A 13,959-nucleotide genomic window follows, 5' to 3' on the forward strand; every position below is an offset into this window, starting at 1 on the left:
TGTACTATGTGCAAGGCACTAACCGAGGCCTGGAGGATATAGCAGAGAACAAAAGACAGCTTACTTGACAGCCACCATGAGATGCAGCCAGAGGGCTCTCACCAAAGCTGGTGCCACGTTATTTGGACTTTCAGCCTCCCAAACTATGAACTAAATAAACCTCTTTTCCTTTTAAATCATCCAGCCTCAGGTGTTTTGTCCTATCGATGAATAACGGACTAAGACAAGATGCAGGGCCTTGTCGATCAGTGTAATTAAGGACTTTTCCTGGAAGTAATTGGTTAGCTACAGGAAGGATTTGAGTGGATTGTCATGAGCTGAATGGCATCCTAACAGGATCACTCTGAATGCTGGAAAAAGAATAGAAAATAGAGAGTAAGAATCAAAGGTGAAAACAGAGAGGTGAGTTATGAGTTCCCTGCACTAATCCAAACCTGTGCCACATGCAACACTGTCTTGGTTTCCAGATAATCAAAAGAGTAGGACAGTGTTACCCAGATGATTGATGCGGGTCACCACACCTCATGCATAATTAATGATCCCACCTCCCCTCCAAGCCAGAGGACCCCGAGCGCTGTGCTACCTGATTTGCCAAGCAGAACATGAGGAACTCTTCATCTAATTGAAACAGTGGGGGGAGATTTTAAATAGGCAACATGCAATTACCCAAATTAGAATAGACACAGGACACCAAGACTTAGACTCCCACAAAAGTAAAAACAGAAAACAGCCCAGTCACAAGTTCAGGTGACCAGGAGAATAAGATGTAGGCCAAGGCACACTGTCGGCTTCAGGACGGAACAGGCCCATCACAAATGTCAAGATGCGCACAAGAAAAACGGAACTATTTTCTTCCCTCTCCTGCAAAGACCATGCTGGGCCTGGGGCCTGGGGAGGCTTCTCTTTAGGGAGCTGCCCAGTCGGCCCCGGGTTGGGCTGAGATGGACGAGCTCATGGCCAGCTCTTGGTCCAAGATCCTTGCTGAAATGTGGGGGGTGGGGGTGGCAGACCACGTTGCCCTCCAGGAGAAGAATCCTCACCTTGTTTTCCCTGCTCTGGGTGGCAAGGCCCTCTGCCCGTCCCTGCCCAGGGGTGACCTTCCACTGGTCTTTGCCAGTCTCCAGGTGCTCATGGCCCTTGTTCAGTGTGACGGCCATGAGAACGTGCTCCTCTACCCCAGGGAGTGGCCTTGGACATCAGCTGCCCTGCCAGGCTTTAAAAGCCACCGCTGCCCTACGCGGGCTTGTCGCCTGCAGGTGACGTTGCCTGAGGCCTCTCCTAAGGCCTCATGCAGCTTTCCTTAGACCTGCACTTAAGTTGAAGGTGTTCACCCGGCCTCCTCCCTCCCTCCCTCCCTCCTTCTTTCTTTCCCTCTCTCTTTCCTTCACCCAGTGACAAACTGCATTTGACTTTGGTAGGTGCCTTTGGTAGACTCTTCCCGTTCCCTCCCCATTTTCTCTCACAGTCATTCCCCTTGATACAGCCCTCCTAAGTTTCACCCTGGCCTGAAATCTGTGTCTTAGGAGACCTGGGCCAATATGCCAAGTAACGACTAAGCCATGGGCATGTGACACAGTTCTGACCCATAAGACAAAAAGAGGTTTAGGGGAGGAGGTGGTACTTACAGGGAGCTTTTGTTTGTTCTTGGAGAAGGGATTCAAAGCAAGAGAGTTCTTTTTTTTTTCTGCCTTAGGACCAGGGGTGGGTCCGGGTTTTATGAAACTGAAAACTTATATAATTTGAAACACCCTTTAAAATATATATATATATCTTATCTTTATAACTGTCACAACTGTATATGGCCATTTGGGCCCATCACTAGGCCTTGAAATTGAGGGACCCTGAAGCTTAATTTCAATTGACTTCATAAAAATCTGCTTCTGCTCAGGACATTGCTCTCAGCATGTGATTATGGAGCTAGGGCAGCCACACCGGGACCCTGAGGGGAGCCGGCTGAAGAGGATGAACCAAAACAGTGGAAGGAACATGTCCTTGTTGCTGTTGAGCCACAAAATAATTATCCAACCTTGGAAACAGCCTCCTTCTGGATTTGAGAGCTGATACATTTTCTCCAAAGCCTTCTAACGGGTACAGATTTACTTCTGAAAAGGTTCGTTCTGTCAACCCCACGGCTGTGATCCACCGAGTGGAGGAGCGTGACTCAGGAAAAGAGAAGCAAGGTGGCAACGTCCTAGCAACTAGATCTGCACCGCAAATGTGTCCTTAGAAAATCCAGAGATTCTTCTAAGAACACGGCAGGGGTGAACGGATGAGTGAGTTGGAGAATTACTTGCTTTCTGGGAAAATGGAGAGGGTCTTAAGAAGAAAAGGGTCCCAACTTGGTTGCGATAAGAAGCGGTGTGCCTGTAGAGACAAGTGTGCTCCATCACATCAGAACTGCGTTGGGCCGTGCCAGCTGCCATGGCTCTGGACTACAAGGAGAACCCCGCAGGGGACCAAGCACCAGCAGGAGCCCACAGGGCTTCACAGCGCACATCAAACCTCCTTCCTGAGCTGACATAATGTTTTAACCCCAAAACTGGCATCTTTGTGGGTCAGCTAATAATAGTCTATGACATGTGTTGAGCTTGGTTTTATGTCAGCTTCTATGCCAGCACTCTGCATTGAGGGGATTCTTTAATCCTTATGGCAAATTCATGATAGAAGAATTATTACCTCTGCTTGCAGAGAAGGAAATTAATGCTCAGAAAAGTTAAGTAACTTGCCCAAAGGTACACAGCTATGAAATTATGAGCCAGAATCAAATCCTGAGAGTTTGAATAAGGCCGACTTTTTCTTGTCTCATGTTCTTTTTCTCCAAGATTCATAACATTCTCCAATGTTTTAGTAAAACAGGACAGATAGTAAATGTTTGCAGCTCTGTGAGCCAGAAAAGATGATTGCAGCTACTCCATTCCCCCAATGCAGTGCAAGCACATAGACAATACAGGAATGAAGGGGAGTGGCTGTGTTCCAATAAAGCTTTATTGACAAAGACACACAGTGGGCATGACTTGGTTCCTGTACCAACCTCTGCATGCAGTTGTCACTTCCTTGCCTTTCTTACGCTTCTCTTATTTGCACCCCATTGATCCTACCACTCCTGCTACCACAGTGCCCGCTCCAAGCAAGACACAGAGTCCAGGAGATTTCAGTTCAGTTGTGAGAGCAAAGGTGCATCACCCAATGAAGCTTCAACCAGCTCACTTACAGGCTCCTTCTGGGTCCTACTGGACCCCTCGCAATGGGGCTGCATAGAAAAAATATACATATATGTACATGTATATATGTATATGTATTACACACACATATATATATATACACATTTTTAAATTTGCATAAGGAAAATATTTAGCAATACTTTCTCTCCTTGATGCTTTCCTTCATGTCAAGTGGCACTAAAATGGTCAAGGGTATTTGAGAGATCTTTTAGAGATCTGGCTGAAGTAGAACTTGAGTGTAGGGAAGCATCTAGTTAGGTCCAGCGGGTTGTTCATGGGTTCAGTTAGTTGTGCCTATGGCCAGGCTGCTGCTTGCTGCCCTAGTGTGGGGATAGCTTCTGGAGCGTTCCCACCTGACTCCACAACCCCATGGACATCCACTCATCATCTCTAGCCCTCAAGGTGAGGGCTGCAGACCCTGACCCTGACCCTGACCCTAGGTGCTGTGTCCGTGTCCGAAGACGGGAAGAGAAGAAGCAAGGTTTGAAATGTGGGAAGGCTGAGCTCCATCTGTGGAAAATTCCTCCTCAAAGTGGAGGACTGGGTTCTCATCCGAGGACTAATCAAAACAGGATTTCTCTTTTCAGGGAAACACCTGATAAGGCGGTATGTGCAGGTGTGAATGCATATGGCACGCTTTTCAGGGGACTGCACCAGACAGCAAGGTGCTAATGAATGCTAGCTAATTTCATCATGCTTTCATTGTTCCATCAAAGTGAGTGGAAAACAGAAAATCCATAATGTTGATGTGAGTGGAGGCGGGGGGAGGACAGTCAGTGCAGGTAATGGATGACTGGGTCAGGAAGATGGGGGCTGATTCAAGACGAAATAAAATGCGAATACCTCCGGAGCACTTCCCCCTCCTCCAACCTGTTGCCAAGGTCTCAGTCTGACCAGGGAATTTGTTCCTCCCAACAAGGAGTTGTTAATAAGTATCCCCTGGGTGGCTCCCTTCCTGTCTGTCTTCCCGGTCAGCTCCTTTCCCACCCTTAGGTCACTTGGTCTTGTAGGCAGGATGGGAGGAGAGGGCATGAGAACAAGGGAAACCTGAGATCTACAGAAGGGGCAGGGCTCCTCCACTCCCTCCTCCTCTGGGGAGGAGTACCTGCCTCTCCCTCTCCCTCTCCCTCTCTGTTCTATCCTTTAAGTAAAACTGTTTTTTGCTCTTGCCTCTGTGTTTCTAGGGTGTTCCATCTTCTCTACCAGGGGAACAGGACTTGGAACACCGGTATCATCTCTGGTCTCATGAGCACGAAGAAGCATGCCTCAGGAATGGAACAGTGTTAGGAACCAAGAGCAAGCACGTTGAGCAGTTGAAACTGGAGAACCTTTAGCTTCCATTTGACACCGCCTGTTCTAACCTGGGCAAGCCCTGTTCATTTCTGAAGAGAAGAGCTGAAGGGGAGAAGTTGGACATCACAACGTCAAAGGCGATGCGTGACTAGGAGTTCCACAGTGTTCCACTGGGCTGGAGCCTCCACTCCTCAGTCCCCTATGACATCTGACATACATGCATTTAGTAGCTCATTTGTATAGAAGTTAGGTACCGAATAAAGGCATTGAACTCCCAGGCCTCAGTTTCTTTACCTATAGAATAATGACCTTGCTCATGTCCATCAGCAAGCTGGGGATGATAATATGATGATAACAATATAATAAACAATATAATAGGCTTCCTCTAGGAAATGTTTGTAAAAATGTTCCCAGCGAAGGGGCCTGGCCCTGGAGGATCCTCAGCACACTCGATTCTCTTATTCTCTTCCCTGTGAGATGTTGTTGAATTTGGAGTGAAGAGATGGGCAACTCTGGAGGCCTTGCTTGCCCGTGTTCACACCATTTCACAGTCTGACCATGGGTTTAGAGATGATTCCAATAATGAACATCCTACCTGTGTTTGTAAATGATTGAAACCCTCTGCAGTAGGTGCAGCCCCTGGTCTGAAACAGAAATATCGACAACACTCTTGCTAAGACTCGGCCCGTGGCCATGAATGCTCTAAAGCAGGTGGAGGGAGAGGGGGAAAGATGGGGAGCCCACAAAAATGACCCAGTTGTCCCTGAACATGAAGCTTTGTGCACTTCACCTTCACATCTATCAGCAAGTTGGGAATTATTATCCTTGCTTTATCCAAGGCACAGAGACTCCAACAGACTTTCCTAAGGACACGCAGCAGAACAGTGCAAAGCAGGGCTAGAGCTCAACTCCCCTGAGTCCATCTCCAGTGTCTACAGCACTCACCCCTCCCCATCAGATCCCATAGCTCATCTACATGCTCCGGTGAAGGCTTTGGGATGGTTTCCCTGGTCCCACTCCTCAGCCCCCCACCAAACAAGGGGAAAGACATACTGTAATCCTGCTCTGGTCAAATTGCTCTCTCTGATAGGCCAAGCATCTAGAAATTCTGAGGACATGGGGATGACTCTGAGGATACAGGAACTTGAGCTACAAATCCGGTATCTTGAGCTCTATTTTTAAGAGTTTCTCTGGGGAAAAAATGTTCTATTCCAGATCTCCATTCACTCACTCACTCACTCATATACGTATAGCATGCTCATTATGCATCAAGTGCTGGACACAGGTGTACAGTACACAGTGGTGACAGATGAGTCCTGCCCTGGACTTGATGAGACAGATAAAACAAACAAACAATCCAGGCAAGTAAGAAAGCCTTCTTGGTGATGGTTGAGTAGGAATAAATTCAAGGACCTGAGATGGAGAGTCCAATTTTGAGTCCGGTGGTGCTGGAAGGTGACACTGAAGCTAATCTTGAAGGATGGGCACAGGCAGCCAAGAAGGGTGAGGCTGGGGTGGAGAACTTTCCAGGTAAAGGGACCAACCTGCACCAATCCCTGAGGCAGGAGTACTCAGTGGGTGTGACTGGAACATGGCCGGTGTGGTGGTGGGGTCAGTTGAGTTTGGACAAGTTGTCAGGGACCCGCTAATGGACGGGCTTGTAGTGAGGGTAAGAGTTTTGATTTTACTGTCACTGCACATGGGAATCCATAAACTTGAAAGGTCTTGGTTAATAACTATTTTGATGCAAGAGTGAATCAGAAGAGATGAGAAAGTTTCCATTTGGACACTCACTTCGAGGCAGGGTGACTGCAGTGATAACCCCCCATCTCCATCCCTCTCCACAACTAGGCCCTTTTCCTGTTGCTCTCCATAAGGAAGATGTGCCTGGAATCTGGGAGGGCCGTGAGACCCTTACAACTGTGATGTAACCAGAGACTCGCCACAGGGAAGAGGTACGGGAGAACCCACTCCAGCTGCTAAGCTGAATCTATCCTAGGGAGAAACCAGAGGGAGGGCCATCTTTTACCTGGAGCATGGCACAGTTTGGTTGTAGATGGCCTTTCAGGTGATGGATTGGAAATGAAAGGTAGAAGCTGTCAGGCTAGTGTTACTGGAGTCCCCAAGGTGGCCTCCTGAGCCAGAATCATCCACGGAGCAAAGGAAACCTGCCCAGGAGGTCCACTGGACAGACGGAGGTGTCTTAACTGTCAGAGGCCTGAGCTGACGGGCCCATTGGGGATGAGGCTGGCTCACGTTGGCCAGGCTGAATGATCCTGCACTGTGACCCCACCTCCTGCTCTGGGAGGAGCTCCTGCCTCCTGGCTTCCTTTCTTTAATCCTCCCCTGGCATCCTCCTTAGGAGGCAAAGGTGCACTCCCTCCTCCTTCCTTTCCTGCCCCACGTTCTCCTAACTCTCCACTCCTGCCCTCCCATTGTTTCTTGCCCTACCCGCCCCCCCCCCCAAAATCAACTGCTTATCCAACCCCAGAGATTTTCTGCCTTTACCCCCTCCCTCTTGCATTGTTTCCTTGGTGTTCTGATTGTCGTGACCTTGGCTTTGCAACACTCTCTGGTTTCTGGTCACTGATCCACTTCCCTTTCATTTCTGGATTCTTCTCTGAGTATCGGCTCTGAGCCTGGTTATCTCCTGCTCAAAAATCTCTCCTTGCTCAGAAGTAGTCGAAACTTTGTAGATTGACTCAGAGACTCCGTGTTCCCACCTCACCCAGCTTTCCAAGTTGACTGGCTGCCACGCTTCTTTATGAATCCTGTGCCTCGCCAGATGGAATTATCCTTGTCCTCTACACACTGAGTGTCTAAATACCTCCAGGCCTTGGCTGGCGATATCCCTCTTTCCCGGCAGCCCAGTCGGCAATGTCTCTACACCTACACACACCAAATCTTTAAAGCCCAGCAGAAATGCCCTTCCTCCTCCACGAAGCCTTATTTTTGGGAGAAATAAATATTTTGCCAAATATCATCGGCATAAAGATGATCATAATCACCAACAATTTTACCACATGGCAAAGGCATGTTTACCCTAGATTAACCTAAGGATTGTAAAGTCAGGAAACAGGCAAATAGCATAAGACATGAAAATATACTTTATAAATGACAAAATGGGCTGGGTAAGTACTGTGACAAATATTATAACACCTATTACTTACAACAGGGCAGCCACTGCTCAGTGCCGACCACTTGTTACCATTTGGAAATGTGGGTCTAGAATTATGAGGTCACGTGATTAATATTAGAGAGATGCTAGAAATCTGAAAATTTATGAAATTTTTTTATAAGTTGGCAACTGCCTCAAATTTTAACAGTTGGGCTGCCAACTTGTAGAATCTGGTTTGGAGGAGGTTGTATTCTGCTTAAGGTGACGAGGCTACGTAACTGACTTACTGGATAGGATATATCCAGGCAAAGATGGTTGGCTCTCAGAAAACTAGAGCATCCTCTAATGCGTTTAACTCTGGCTCCGTGGTTGATTCGGAAGGGCTTGTGGCTTTGCTGTGTCTAGGCTTCTCATTTTGAACATCAGTCATGGTCAGGGAGAACAGAGAGGAGCTTTCTGGGAAGTGGAGCTCTCTGCTCGTCTGTATTCTGGAGACAACTGCATTGCTTTCTGCCTACTGCATCTATTTCCAAGGTTGCTCTCATTTTCCCTCAGGCTCCTGCACTGAGCAACCACTCTGCCAGGAAGACCAGGTCTCCCAGGACCCCGAATGCTGTGTGATCTCAGTGGTCAACAGGGCATAAGCTAAAGGAACTGAGGACCCGAAAGGACCCCCACCCCAGGCCCAGGGTTAATTGCTTAACATCATTCTCACAGGACTTGTAATAATACATAAGTATCTCTATGCCGATGGTGACTGTGTATGGAGCACATGTGCTGGGAATGGTCATAAGCTTGGGGAATCTCACAGCAATCCTACAAAGTAGATAATAGTAGAGAAGTTAGGGGTGGTAAGATGACAACCCCAAATTCCCATGGCTGAGTGCAGTGAGAGTTTGTTTCTTGTCCCTGACACACTCCCTTGTGATTTGGGCTGGCAGGGGAGCTCTCCTCCATGTAGTCGGTCAGGGGCTCAGGATCCTTTCACCTTGGGGTTGGGCCCATCTCTAAGATCTCTGGATTCCTCTTTTTCAGTTGGCAAATGGGGAGAGAGAGAGCTAGGAATGCACATGGGATATTTTTATCCAGCTGGAACTGGAAAAGACTCACTTCATTTCTGCTCACATTCTCTGGACAAGAACCTAATCATATGACCATCTCTAATTGCAAGTACAGTCAGGCTGTGTCACAGTGAACCTAGATACTGATAACTTCTAGCAGCCTCTGTCACAGTGCTCATTCCCATCTCCCAGGTGAAGCAAATGAGTCTCAGAGAAGATATGTCACTTGCTTCAGGTAGCATATCCCTTTGAAGCAGAGCTAGGCCTCAAACCTAGGTCTTTTATTGACGTCCATTCCTCCACGGATTCACTCAGTTCTTATTGCATCTCCTACCTGTCTTGTCCTGCTGTCATCCGTGGTGGATGGGATGAGCCCACTGTCACCGGCCACTTGCATCTGGAGAATGTGTTTTTGGCTTACTCCCATGGGGCTTTCCTAAAGAGGCTCTCAACCTTAAATGGTTGAACTTTCCTAAAGATGCACATGCTGCTTCCTTCAAGGAAAGAAAAAGGAGGGGCGGAAGCCACAGGTGATGTGCAGCACACCGCTCCATCAAAGATTATTGGGCCACGTCCTTTAGACGGTGTGCCACTTCACCCTGTTGGTTAGTTTGTATTTTACGTGTGTATTGCTTCCCCGACCCCAGAAGTGTGAGAACACATTGAGCATTATATTTCCAGGATGCTCCAGAGCCCCACCATGGACTCGTGAGATCATAAATATCTACTAATGTACTTGGGATGACTAATGTCTTAGATTTAAGATGGCTTAAAGGATTCCATAAATGTAAAATTGGCTACATGAGAGAATTCGGGAGCATAATTAGCTATGGGTAGGGAATCTCAGTGTGACTCTTTCTTGAACTGAATTCCCCCTGTTCTACCCACTCTCCCCAACACTAAAACATGGCTAAGTGCTCCTGGGACACACTCTGCAGCACTTTGGCTTCTCTTATACTTCCTTGCTAACACTTATCACAATTATATTTTTTAAAAACATTGCCTATGTAATGGTTCATGTCTGCCTACTGTCCCCCCCACTCCCATGCAGACTGGAAACTCCATGAGGACAGAGATCATGTCTGTCTTTGTTTTCACCTTGTATCAGTCAGTTAATGCTGCATAAGAGATAATCCCCAAACTCAGTAACTTATGACAACCATTATGTATTCTGACTTGTGGATCCACAGGTTTGCAGGGTGCAAACACAGGTGGAGACCTGAGTGAGAATATCAAGCAATAATGCAACGTGTCACACGACTGCATCTCCATGAGCCAGCGCACTGCAGCGTCACATCTGAATAACTGTATAAGACACACAAATCCAATTGACTTTTTGGGGTTGAAATAAAGCAAACCACTAGTTGGTGGGATGGACTCATGTTGTGGGATAATATATTAAGAGATTAATTTGTGCTTGTTCTTCCTCAGTCTTTCTTTCCTGAAGTCCAAGGGGGAAGTTCAAGTTCAGGGGGAGCTTGTGTACTGAGCACAGAAGAGTGGAGGCAATCCTGAGCCAAGAGCTCCTCCAAGCTCTCATTTGAGTCTCTGTTGGAGGACAAGACAAGGTTGGTCTCCCTGAGGAAGAAGAGAAGGTCGAGAGACAGGTTTATTTTTGGTACTGGGGATTGAACTCCAGAGTACCTGAACCCCGAGCCACGTCCCCAGCCCTATTTTATATTTTATTTAGAGACAGGGTCTCACTCAGTTGCTTAGCGCCTCGCTTTTGCTAAGGCTGGCTTTGAACTTGTCATCCTCCTGCCTCAGCCTCCCGAGCTGCTGGGATTACAGGTGTGCACCGCTGTGCCTGGCTGGTAGAGAGACTTTTGAGAGAGGAAACCTGCCCAGCCAGGAAGGAGAGAGCTGACCACACACAAACACACTGCCATGTGTCCATTTTCTGAGAAGGAGGATGAGCTTCACAGAGGACTGTTGGGTTGTGTGAGGCAGAATGTGGGCCCATCCACAAATATTCTAAACCCTGTGAGTGACCCCGAGGCAGAGACTTGGGGACATGAAGAGTTCCCTCCACTTAGACATTGACAACACCATCCACCTAAACGTCCCTGGGAAGAGCTTGGTGTCATGGAGAACTAAAGATAAGAGCTTGGAACATAAAGGATTTCCCAGTAAGTTTTGTGATTAAATGTCTCACTTCCTAGTGGAATAAGTGTCATAATTTAGCCATCTTAAAGGAAATGAAGAAAATGTTCTTTCCCATACACCTGAGTCAGAGAATAGTCATCCATACCTTGAACTATAAAAGGTACAGCTGGGAATTTTCAAAGCAAGAGGGTTTTTTTTGTTGTTGTTGTTGTTGTGGGTTTGTTTGTTTTGAGAGATTAACATAAAAATAGGATTGAAATATTTTGAGAACATTTGTTTCCGTTTTCATGTGAAACCTTATGAATCTACAGGCCTCCACAGAACAGCAGGGGAGAGGTGCCCGTAATATAAAAAGCGATCTTTCCCCCTCTTCCAGGATCCGAGGGCTCTTTTGTAAAACCCACACTCTCCCAGATTGTGAAGTTAAATTAGCAATAATGTTTAAATTATGCAGGTTCCCAGCTGTGCCGTGATGTTTGCACACTTTCTAGGAAATGACTAATTATAATCAGTGCTTAAATACAAAAGAGGTGCTGTCGTTAAAAGCAAAGGAGAAAAATAACTGTGCCGGCTATTTGCATTCCCTGTCGCTGGGGTGGCTAGCTGAAGGACAGACGGAAAGGAACCATGGGGTCCACGCTCCAGGGGGGAAAAGGCGGATTCCGATGCTCGTGGGTCAAGCGAGGACACCAGACACACAACAGTTCCCAGCTCTAATCTGATGTCAGCGAGTCACCTCATCAGGAAGGCAGTGAGGGGTAGAAGCGAGGAGCAAGCTCTCAGCAGAGGGCTTGTCCAGCTCATGTCTCTCATTCCTCGTGGAAGGTCATTAGCTTCCCGGGTCTTAGTTTCCCGAATTACAAATCCAAGCCAACCAAGCCCCCCCTAAATGTTCCATGAGTGCACTTTTGTTCTCTGAAACAATAACCACTGCTTTTTGAGAGCTTATGAGCTGCCAGGCTCTGGGCTGGGTCTTGTGGGTTTGAGGGTGAAATCACAGAACCTTCCCGCCTCTGCCCTCTTGTCTCCCTGCTTATCTCCGTCAGGGTGATTTTCCCTTGGCTCCCTCGCCAGCCCTTCACCATGAAGCCTAGGATCCAGGCCCTGATCCCTGTTTTCTGCTGCATTCCCAGCACCTACCATAGTGTCTGCATATTGTAGACAAAAGATAAATATTGTTTGGAAGAAGGAAGAGAGACACGTTGGCTTGTATCGATAGAAAATGATTTAAATGCATTCGTCTTGCCTTATCTGCACTATAAACACTTTGAAAACAAGGAGAGTGTCTGACATTTCTTCTGGCATTTACTAAGGTGCTCAGCGATTCTGAGCATGCAATTATTCTTGGGTTCCCATGAATAATTATTGAGCCCCTACTAGGAAGAAGGTAGGGGCTGGGCACAGTGGTGCAGGCCTATAATCCCAGCTACTCCAGAGGCTGAGGAAGGAGAGTGGAAAGTTGAAGGCCTCATCCTGAGCAATGAGACTGTCTCAAAATTCAAAAGGGGCGGGAGCGTGGGGGGGTAGCTGGGTGGTGGAGTGCTTACCTAGCAGGTGCAAGGCCCCAATCCCCAGCACCACAATAGGAATAAATAAATACACAAATGAATAAATAAAGTGAAGAAAAAAATAACAAGAAGGCACTTGAGCAGGAGCTGAGGGCACAGCATTGAATAAGACAGCCGCACATCCTGCCTCTCGGGACTTACATTGGAAAGGAGAGTCAGATCGTTAATGAGTCATCAAACCCATGCATCCTCACCCCCACATTGTGAATAGCACTGCAACGAACACCGCAGGCTGCCAACCCAACACCATCCCCACTTCTCTCTTTTGCTAACATAATATTGTTCCAAGTCATTAGACGTCATTTAGCTGAGTGGGACTAAACTCCTGTGGAAATTCCATTTCCTCCTTGTCAGTCATTGCTCTGGACAGACGTGGGACTCATTCTGGCCAATGAGGAGCAGTCTGGGAATGATTTTCCTCCCTGATAAAAGAGAAAGCTACTTGAGGAAAAAGTCCTTCTGCCTCCTATCCTACCCTTCCTGCTTGGGATGTGGTCATATGACAGTGGGCTGCTTGTTGCTGTGGCAGCCTCCTTGTGACTCTAAGAGGCCACTCTGTTGGAACACTCATGAGAGCTGAGCAGCCTCAGGGAATATATCTGGGCTCCTGGGAGTGACTTCTGGAGTCTGAAGAAGCCCAATGAGTAGCTCCTAATGAAGAAATGACCATGTTGGTTGTTGACAAATTCCCCATAAGTGGCTGTAGTTTAATGGGGGAACCAGTTGGGCCCCAGCCTCATGTTAGGCAGATTCAGCACTAATTACAGACTGTTTTAGAAAACTTTTTCACTGCTGCAACTAAAAGACCCAAATAACACAACTATATAAGAGAAAGGTTTATTGGGGGGCTCATGGTTTTAGAGGTCTAAGTTCATGGACAGTAGACTCCATTCTTCATGGCTCAAGGTGAGGCAGGACGTCATGGTGAAAGAGTTGGCAGAGGGAAGAAGCTCACGTGGTGATCAGGAAGGGGAGAGAGAGAGAGAGAGAGAGAGAGAGAGAGAGAGAGAGAGAGACTCCACACTCCAGATACAAAATATATACCCCATAGCCATGTCCCCAATTCCCACCACCTCCAGCCACACCCTACCATGTCAGTTAATTCCATCAGAGATTAATCCACTGATTAGGTTAAGGCTATAACCCATCATGTCTCCTCCAAACCTTCTTGCGTTGTCTTACACATGAGCTTTTGGGGGACACCACATCTAAACCATAGCACAGACCATACCTGGAGTCACAGAGGCCAAGTGCTCCATGTGGCAGGTGCAGTCCCTGGAAGAACTTGGCCAAATTACCAAACAGATAAGCCATCCTCTTCCCCAGGGAAAGAACAAAGAGGAAGAAGAAGGAAAAAAGAAAAGAAAAGGAAGCAAAAACAGAATGGACCGTGATAGAGCTCCTAGATATGGAAGGAAATTTCAGGAATGAGCACAAAGCAGCATCCCACCACCCACAACCGCATGGCTGAGCTTCTGCACTGACTTAGAATCGCCTTCAAACCTCTTATTCCGTAAGACTGGCCAACCCCGTTATTGAAGCTACCTTTAGTCGGGTGTTCTGTGCATTGCAGCCACAAACATCCAGAAAGA

Source organism: Urocitellus parryii, chromosome 5, assembly GCF_045843805.1.
Source record: "Urocitellus parryii isolate mUroPar1 chromosome 5, mUroPar1.hap1, whole genome shotgun sequence".
NCBI classification, from domain to species: domain Eukaryota; kingdom Metazoa; phylum Chordata; class Mammalia; order Rodentia; family Sciuridae; genus Urocitellus; species Urocitellus parryii.